We start from the raw sequence: 8016 nt of genomic DNA on the forward strand, positions 1-8016 counted from the left end.
ATATCTGTGTTTGCCTGCTTGCTCAGTCTCCATGTCTGTCTATTGTGTGTTAATGTGTTGTATTCTTTCTCTCTTCTGTCCCTCTGTTTTAAAAATCATACAACCAAACCCTATCAAAATACATAAGGGAAAGAAATAATTTGATGCATGAGCTAACACAGCAATATCTCTAAGCAACTGAAACACCCGTTCAGTATTAAATCTGACATGGATGTTGTACATCATGTCTTTTGCCTCTGGAAGATGCAACTTCGCCTTTGTGGCTGGCTGCGAGATTTTCTCAGCCAACTTTAGTACTTGGTCATTGAAGACAGCGCTGTGCTAACAATGTGTACGTTGGAGAGGAATATTTCCAGACAGCAGCAAAATGGTTGAAAGTGGAAACCGTAAGATTATTTTGTCTTCAAAAAAATCCCATATTGGCATTTTTAAAGGAAAAAGCCATTAAATGTATTTGCTTTATGCATGGGCTTCCTTTATATGCTGTTTCCATTGTTTGTGGTTGGGTCGGCCCCACCTTTCCAAGCGATAACGCAAAGATCGGGCGTGTTCCTGGAGTGATAGGCAGCTGCTGTGAAATGAACACACCAGCCAAGCCAGATGAGTCAGGAAACTGTTAATATGGATGAACATTTACAAAAAACAACAAAGAATATTCCACCATCTCAACCGAGAAGGTGACCAAGAAATATACCCAAGTCAATCCATCAGAAAAAGGCAATCGTTCCAGAAAATATAGAACGTCTGATGCAATTTCAAATGGAATTCTGGCATTTACAGCGTAATCCAGGCAACACAGATTTTCTGTATTATGGATTTCTACTTTAAGGTTAATCAAATATTCCCCCCTTCCACACACACACACACACACACACACACACACACACACACACACACACACACACACCCACACACACACACACACACACACACACACACACACACACACTGGCAGTTTCAGAACACTCTCACACTGCTCATCTGACTCATAAAGATATGGCCAAGGTGATAAGACTCAGTTCTGCTTTACCTGGTGCTCAGAGCAGATACCAGGGAAATGAGCTCTGTTGGCGGACGCCTCAGTGGGCAGAGCCTCCGGTGAGAGCCATTAGCTCGAGTAACTTTCCTAATGTCACTTAATGGTCACAGAGAGCATGCACACAACGGTAGAATTTCATTCTGCTTTGTCTTCATAAATGCATATGATGAGTCTGCACCTATGTGTTTATGTGACTAAGCCATACATGACAGAGGTCTGTGTGGAGATACACGCAGAGCAAAGTGTGTGAAAGGACAGAAATCTTGTTGGCTTTATTCCTGAGGTGATTCAGCTGATGTTGACACAAATTAAAACTCTTGACACACATACACACAAAAAAGGTGTGTATGTGTGTCAAACACCTCATGTACATACGTACATGAGGTGTTTGTCATCGCCTGTAAAGTTTCCTCACAAGCCCTATGGAGCAACTCCATCAAATCCCTGGAAGGCTGTCTTCTCTGAACTTCCCTATAAAGAAAGATAGAGCTGCTGGAAATTGGTTTTAAGTAGCTACTGTCACACAATCTCATAGACAAGCGATGGCTTTGAATAGACACTGGTGGACACCCGCTTAATGCCTTGTACACCAATGCCTCCATCCGTCGGAAACAAGGGAGGAATATTTTCCAGAAGCGGAGTGATGTTTTTGCAGATGGACTCCCTCCAAACAGGCTGGCAGGAAAAGGAATCTCTCCTGTTGCTTAAAAAAAAAAAAAAAAAAGTACCTACGATTTTCGACACAAAAACTGAATTTAGTTGAATGATAATTGCCGTTATTGTTAAACTAGGCCTGAGAGCTGGCAACTGGATTTGAATCGGGGATCTGGGCGTCATATAGCACACACTTTAACTTCAACTTAAAGACCATTAAGATCAACTGTCAGAAGTCATAACAGAACAGTTTTGGGAACATATTGTTTTTATGAGGCGTAACTCCTGGAGCTAATTCTGTCAGACAACTTGACGGCGGCACACACTTCCACGCCCTTATGGGTCAGCCTATTTAGACGGCCAGTCCCTCTTGCCATACCTGCTTTGCTGCCTGTTTGCTGTACTCCCTCCACCTTCCCTGCGTCCACCTGTTGGGCTCTACTCTTCTATCCAATGGTGGTTTCAAACTCATCACTCCTATATTTTCTTGCTCACTCAGTATGCCTCTGTTTGCTGTACACCCAGCTCAGACGCCAAACTCAAACGCTGCAAAATGAATAAAGATCATTTTAAAATAAATCTAAGCGTTGTCCGTCTGAAATGTGTTTAGTATGCAATATATTTAATATGTCATTTGTTTTTTAGGCAGTATGGGCGGACAGGGACAGTTATGGCCATACAATTACATGCCAGGAGATGTTTTCTGTTTTCTTCTTTTATCTTATTATTTATTTGATATAGTGGAACTAAAATTACATTGTTTCCAAACCTTGATCTCAAAGCAAATAAGGGTGATGAACTAATAACTGTTATCTTATATTCTATCTCAACAACCACTTAAATAGCTTTTTCTGGCCAACATCAAATGCAACAGAGATGACACCCCAAACGTTAGGGGGGAATACAATGTTCTGTACTTGTCAAGTCGTGGACTGCAAGTTCAGTCTTGCCTCACCACTTTCTCTCTGTCTCTGTATCCATCTGTCTGTTTCCTCTCTTTCTCTCGCTCTCTAATTTGTCTCGATCGCTCCTCCAAACGCTGAATGAATGCAATGCCAATCCAGCACTCAGTGTCGGGCAGGGAGCAACAGTTCAGGCTCTAAGATGCGTTTAGTGACTCACAGGCGCCTGGAGAACAAGACAGTCTGGTTATCTGCAATCTGGAAGTGCAGTCAAAGCCAAATCAAACCAAGAAAAGTTCTGTACACTTGGATGCATTGTAGTTTTCCTGAATCCCGTCTTGAGGGATTAATGGAGTCTTATCTTATCATCTATATCTTATTTTGTTTGTCTTATCTTATACACTAGGGCGGGCAAGTAAACTTAGCTTGCATGTAAATGAACATTCCTCCCAATCTTATCAAATGCACACACATCAAATACACAAACATACTGTACAGTACACGGATAGAGATTATTTGAAGACAAACACACACATTAATTCACAGACCCCCCCCCCCCCACACACACACACACACACACACACACACATACACACACACCTTTGGAAATTAATATAATGAAACTTTACATGACTCGTGATTCTGGTAAATTATTGGTAAGAGCCTCTGGGGTGTGTGTGTGTGTGTGTGTGTGTGTGTGTGTGTGTGTGTGTGTGTGTGTGTGTGTGTGTGTGTGTGTGTGTGTGTGTGTGTTGTGTGTGTGTGTGTATCTAGTAGTAGTTCAAGATTCAAGAGGTTATTTGCCACATACATATACATACGGTCATACACATCTGCAGTGAAATGTCATGACATTTGGTGGTTACGCACAATAAGCTCTATAAGCTCTGAAAATACTAAAAATACTAAAATATGCGTAACCGACACGAGGCGCTCGCGCAGGCAGGGGGCAGCACCACAATCGCGATTCTGGGTTCTATAATTATATATATGACTCTATAGAACCATATATACTGTATTTATGTATGTACAGTGTCCAACAAATACATTTGTACATACTGGCGCATTGGGGAAATAAATATTCAGAAGTAGTAATATTAGTATTAGTCAGTAAGTCATCTCTACATTACGGTCTTTGAAAGGAGAACTTCCAATAAGAACATCAACGGAGTTAAATATGTTTTTGAATAATTACTTCATTACTGAAGAGTTATGTATGAGGACATCCATAGGGGACATGAACCAGGAGAGTGCCAAGCAAGAGTGTGTGTGTGTTTTTGTGTGTGTGTGTGTGTGTGTGTGTGTGTGTGTGTGTGTGTTTGTTTATGCCTTTGCCTCTTTTTGCTGTGTGTGTTTGTGTGTGTGTGTGTGTGTGTGTGTGTGTGTGTGTGTGTGTGTGTGTGCGAAAGAAAGAAAGAAAGAAAGAAAGAAAGAAAGAAAGAAAGAAAGAAAGAAAGAAAATAAAAAAAAAATCTTCTTGCGAGGCGACCATGTGTTCTGAGGAATTTGGGTGTTTTGGTCAGCTGGCACTTAGAATCTGCTCCTGCTCACATTGTTGTAGATCTGAGATTGTGAGTAAACATCCTCTGCACGGCAACTCTTCCGGTGGTGAAAATGGCACAGAAACAGTGCGCCTTCATAAATAATGAGAGGTTGGTCGATATTGATGAATTTATGACATTATGATCATACATCATTTACATAATATTGTATAAATAATATCCGTCAATCTTTGGCAAAGGTTCAAGTAACTTTAGGTTTGAAAGAAACATCCTCTCAGAGAATTGACGAAGCTAACTCGCCACATGACCCTCCACCTCCTTCTCTGTTGATGTGGAGAGAAAAAATGCTGAGATGCTGAGTCAGCGGACCGCTCACCAACGTCATGTTTCACATCATTTCCTCACATCATTGTGTTCTTTGGCTTTCCTTTCTTCTAAAAAATACCTTTTTTTTTTTTTTTTTTGGATCTCACTCGAAAAACAGCCGAGAGCATAAACCCGCACGCCCCTGTCCTGCCCTGCTCCTCGTCCTGGTGCCCAGGCCTGTGGGTCCTTCTGTAGCACTTCCTCAGCCTGTGCCGTTAATTTGGACCCTGGTGTAACGCTCACTGGCAGGACAGATGAGAACCCATAAGCATGACACAAAAACAACCAGGTAAGAAGTCAAAGTCCACAAGGTTTATTCCACAAAACAGGCAGGGGTCAAAACCAGGAGATCAGTCAGAGTAGGAGAATCTATCCGGCAGGGGAGAGGCAGAGAATCAGGGTCCAAGGAATCAGGCGGAGGTTCGGACGGAAGTTTCAGGAAACAGGAAGGAATTGCAGGAGAGCTCAGCGTAATGCAAAAGACAATCTGGCAGAGAACAAAGTGAAGTGGACTTGTATTTATACTGAGGGACTGATGAGGGGACAGAGCTGCATGCGGCGGAAAGCAGGTGAAGGGAAGGGAGTGACAGCAAAGCAAAAGGGAGTGGGAAGATCTGAAATGACATGGAGGTTACTGACATGGCACGAGGAGATGACCAGATGAAAATAAAACATGAAAACAAATGAGTAATCTCAATGAAAGATCTGGGACGGTTCATGACACATGGATCCTGGAATGTGTGTGTGTGTGTGTTGATGTGTGCGTGTGTGTGTGTGGGGGGGGGGGGTAGTATTTATGTCTCTGCCTTGTTTATGTTTATCAGAGCCTGTTTCATGTGTGTCTTGACAAATGCACAGTTTAATAAAAGAAAATCTTTGATGAAAGACATGAATTTATCATCATAAAGAGTAATTCCATAAAGGCAGCAGTAAAATGTAAAACCCGCCCAGTGCCACGTTATATATTTTTCTTCCAGTGATACCTCGGGTCTGAAACTGATTTTTCATCTTTTCACTCATTTTGCACTCATGGACTATAAAAGATAAAGGTATTTAATATGTTTATTATGTTCCTGTGCACCCTTCCAAAGAAAGAAAGAAAGAAAGAAAGAAAGAAAGAAAGAAAGAAAGAAAGAAAGAAAGAAAGATAATGAAAATGGAATGGCACATGTCAGGGTCGTGTTTTTGATTGATCAGAACTTGGAGGAGAACCACAACCACAACCATAACCAGGACAAGGACCAGAACCAAGACCAGAACCAGGACCAAAACCAGCCTTTCTCCCACGCGGCAGCAGAGACATATGTTCGTCGAGTCTTTGAAGTCAGTCGACCGGTTATGAGTTGCAAACCGCACGGTGCCTCCCAGACGTCTGCACCTTCCTGGTTAGTGCTGCTCTGAAGCTAATCAGACACAGAGCATTTGCGGCTCGGGGCGGCGGTCGCTTTCTGGGGGGCATCAGCATGATTTATGGACGGAATAAACGTGAGCCGATGGGTATAAACGAACAGGCCCCTTGAGAGGGTTGTCGGTTCCAAGAGAAGTGATTGTCCCTTGTGCCCTTGAGCGAAAAGGTCCACCCAGTTGTGTAGTGCATGGTATACACAGCCGTATACCTACTTCTTTTTCAGTCTGCATTGCATATACCCACCTCTAAATCTCTAGTAGTGTCCTGTAATAGCCAAGTCCGAACACATGTTCCCTTAAAAACACTCACTAAAGAGATCATCTTCCCATATACAGTGGCTAATTATGTAGTTGTGTTGTCTTACCCTATAGTCTGTCACCAAGTATTGATTGATTGCTCTTCTGTGGATAATGTAAATTCCATGATGACCCTTACTCCTCACGCTCCTGCCCAAGCATGCTTCTTGTCCGTCCCGAAATTGTAATCCTACTCATATTAGCTTAATCATATTATATATTATTATTATATATATTATTAACATCAAGGTGCCCCGTGCTGAGCACATGCTGCTACGTGAATAGGCACTTGTCACTCACGGCGGGTGGAGCATTTGGTCGGCTGCGGTGGGAGGGCATGGGAGTCCTGCCGGCTCGCCCGTGAGGCTGGCGGCTCGGGCGGGGTGTCGGGGGTCGGTTGCAGTTCTGTGCCGCTAGCTGCGTCTCGTGCCTGCACCGGGGGGTTGGTTGTATGTGTGCACCCCTGGGGTGCGGGGTCTCCTCGTGCTCCCTGGAACAGGGCAATGCTCCTCGTGGGTGGGTGTGGGGGTTTCTCAACGGCCCTCTGGCTTCTCTGGGGGCTTGGGGGTCTTCTGTGGCCGCAGGGCAGGGTACTCGGGGCTTTCCTGCAGCCGTAGGGTGTCTACAGGGCTGCCGAGTTCGGGGAGGTTCAAGGCCCTTTCAGCTGCTTGAAGGGGCCGCGACAAAATACTGACCATCTACACCAGTACCAATGGGGATAAGTCATGTACACTTACTGGTCTTACACACACACACACACACACACACACACACACACACACACACACACACACAAACACACACACAAACACTTACAGGCAGTCCCATCACACACGCACACACCACCACACCTGCTTCTAGTGCACCCCAGCACCCTCCTGGTTTCATTTCTCTCCTTTCCTCCCTCATTTGCTGCCATAACTATGAGAGGAAGAGGCTGCGTGACCAGTTGTAGCTCCAGTTTTCCTGGACCTAATTCATTGTTTTTCAATACATGTTGTCGTCCATTGTTTATGTCTTTGGGTAAATGTTGTTTGTTTCTATGTTTATTTGTCTCACCCGTGGTGATTCTCCCCCTCTTAGAGTAGTGATCAGTTGTTTATAGACCCAAACATGATAAATAGTTCTCCAAAGAGGGGGGTTGGTGGTGGTTCTGTATAACCAAAAACTGTGCTCTTGTCATTCTACAGGTCATCCACAGGACAGAGTTATTGCATCAGTTCTTGATGACTTAAGAATGAATAAAGAGTTGCATTGCAGGTTGAGAACTTGAACTCCACTTGCAGACTAACTCTGTCCTGGATGCAATAGCATAAAAAATACTGTGTTGTATGCCCAGCATGCTGAGAGCACAAGTTAAAAATAAAAAATATATTTTTGGAAGAAAATCAGAGTATACCCACTTCAGGCACCACTACACCACAGGGTCCACTCTTCAAATCAAATGGAAATGGATGGAATCTTGAATCAATCTACAGTAAATAGTAAAACTGTCTGTCTGTCTGACTGACCCTCTCCCTGGTCCTTTCGGAGGACTTTGTAAGAATGCGTATCTGACAGAGTAACCTGATTTGATGCAGATAAGAGTATCCTGAGAAAATAACCCAGAGCCCCAACACTTGTATGAGAGTCAGCGTAAACCCAAACCAGATGTTGGCGCCGAAGGATTCCCGGGATTTGATCGGCGTTAATCTTCCCCTTGAGACACATTCTCTCTTACACACACACACACACACACACACACACACACACACAAACACACACACACACACACACACACACACACACACACACAGACAGACAGACAGACACACACACACACACACACACACATACAAAAACACACATT

This window comes from Zeus faber (genome assembly GCF_960531495.2).
Source record: "Zeus faber genome assembly, chromosome: 1".
NCBI lineage: Eukaryota > Metazoa > Chordata > Actinopteri > Zeiformes > Zeidae > Zeus > Zeus faber.